This window comes from Cucurbita pepo, chromosome 8 (assembly GCF_057944985.1).
Source record: "Cucurbita pepo subsp. pepo isolate OVF chromosome 8, ASM5794498v1, whole genome shotgun sequence".
In the NCBI taxonomy this organism is placed as follows: domain Eukaryota; kingdom Viridiplantae; phylum Streptophyta; class Magnoliopsida; order Cucurbitales; family Cucurbitaceae; genus Cucurbita; species Cucurbita pepo.
The window spans coordinates 6,607,969-6,610,261 of record NC_141805.1 but is presented as its reverse complement, the minus strand read 5'-3'; the positions used below and the strand labels follow the sequence as shown (position 1 = coordinate 6,610,261).

General features: G+C 34.4%; 1 pseudogene; it reads right to left on the bottom strand.

The window, feature by feature from the left end:
- Positions 1–1,476: 1,476 nt before the first annotated feature.
- LOC147791450 (14 kDa proline-rich protein DC2.15 pseudogene) lies at positions 1,477–1,815 on the bottom strand (annotated as a pseudogene).
- Positions 1,816–2,293: the final 478 nt, after the last annotated feature.

The following is a 2,293-nucleotide window of genomic DNA, read 5'->3' as shown; positions in this document are numbered from 1 at the left end:
TAGATATCAAAATTAGTTACTTAACATTAATGTTTAAAATGTGGAAGTCTCGATTTTATGGAAATGTCAATATCAATTGATAATTTTGAAAAAAAAAATATATATACAACAAAAATACTAATAAATTAAATTAATAAAAAAAAAAACCTATTTTACAATTTTAAATATATTAAAATACTTATCATTGACTCGAGATAAAAGAGGCATATGATGATGTAATTAATATGAAGTATAATGGATAACAATTGAAAAATTATGAAAAGGTTGTAATAAATAATTATTTGAAAAAAAAAATTAAGTGCCGAGCTTAGTGAACCACTAATTATTCATCGTCTTCTTCAAAACTAAAATTTAAGTTGTTTCTATAAATAATTAAATAAATAAATAAATAAAAGAAAAAGAAAAATGTAGCAATGATCTCTACAATTTGCTTTTCATTGACCGTGACCGAGAGTATTGACACGGACCATTGTATTCTTTTTTCATTAATATGTCGATATCGAATATTGTCCACCAAATCCACTTTTTAATCATATTGTATAAAATTGACCTTATATTTAATAAAAATATGAACGCATAATATTAATAATAACCCTCTTCCTCGTTTAGAATAGTAAATTCTTATACGACAGTTTAAATATTCTCATAAATTTTTCAAAAGTTCCCATGGACTATGAGATCAAACGTCGGTTGAAAAAGAGAACGAAACATTTCTTAAAGTAATGTGGAAACATCTCTCACAGACACATTTTAGAACCGTGAGACTAACGGCGATACGTAACGGGCCAAAGTAGATAATCCCTGCTAATGGTGAGCCTAGGCTATTACAACTGGCATCAGAGCCAGACACCGTGCGGTATGCCAACAAAGACGCCGGCCCCCAAGGGGGTGGATTGTGAGATCCCACGTCAGTTGAAGAGGAGAACGAAGCGTTCTTTATAGGAATGTGAAAACCTCTCCCTAGCAAACAAGTTTTAAAACCGTAAGGCTGACGGCGATACATAACGATTCCAAACGGATAATATCTACTAGCGGCATACATGGGCTGTTACACTGACATCCATATTTTCATTAAATTGAGGTCTCTACATTTTTCATCAACATTGTCATTTAAAACTTGAGTGTTAATATTACTCTCTTTAATTTTTCGTCATGAAAATTTTGAAGTTAAGGGTTTATTATGATTTCATGCAAGTGACACAAGTGAAACAAGATTTGAGGTTTCAAACATATACATCGTCAAATTTGTAATAACACACAAGAATAGACGAACAACGTTGTTCATTTGAAAAAAAAAAAAAACTACGTACCATTATGTTACATTGCATTGTAATGAAACTATAAAATGATGGTGGAATTCTGAGAAGATTTCCAAACCCATCATAACACGACGTATGACCAAACTGATTATTTAAACACGACATTGAAATGGAAAATTGAAGAAGAAACAAGAAACAGAAATGAAAGGATTTGGTTTTAAGCAGGGCATTGGAAGCCGGACGGAACCTTCTTTCCACAGTAGTTCAAAAGCAAGCTGAAGGAAACTGAGAGGTCAATCTTGAGACCCAAGGCTCTGGCCTTCACCGCAGTGCAAAGGCAAACAGCAGCTTCCAGGTCAACAAGGCCTTGGATTAGGGTGCAGCATGGGGATTTTGGTGGTGAGCCGATCACTAAGTGCACTAGATCGTCCAGCAAGTCGGCGCAGATGCCAAGCTTGAGGGTGTACCTGGGGCACTTGGGGAGTGATGGTTGCTGCCTTGACGTGGTGGGCTTGTGTGGCAGTGGTGGGCAAGGGACATAGGTGGAGCTGACCATAGTGAAGAAGAGGAGGTTGAGGAGGAGGAGGAGGGCAATGGGCGAAGAGAGCTTGGAAGCTATTGGTGGAGAGATATTGAAGGGTTTGTAGGTTTGTGCGATGGCTTGTGAAGAATTATGAGAAGGGTTAGGGTCTTTTAAATGGGGTTTGGGAATTTGTTGTATTTTAAAACAAAAATTCCTTACAAATTGCTGTATATGAAACACCTAACTCTTTCAGTTACTTTATTAAGTTGTGAGGAATTGATTTAAGAGATGGGTTTTTAATTAGTTTGTCTTTTTTTAAAGTATTATAAAAATGTCAAATGGCCTACAAACTAGACGAAGTGATCTTCGATAATAAGATATCAAATACTTTTTAAAATAAATTATTGTGGTTTGTATGGTTAGAAAATAATATTTGATAGAACCATTCGAGACAAGTGGGTAATAGATGATAATCTAGAGATTATTTTTAGCACAAATAATTTTTACAAAT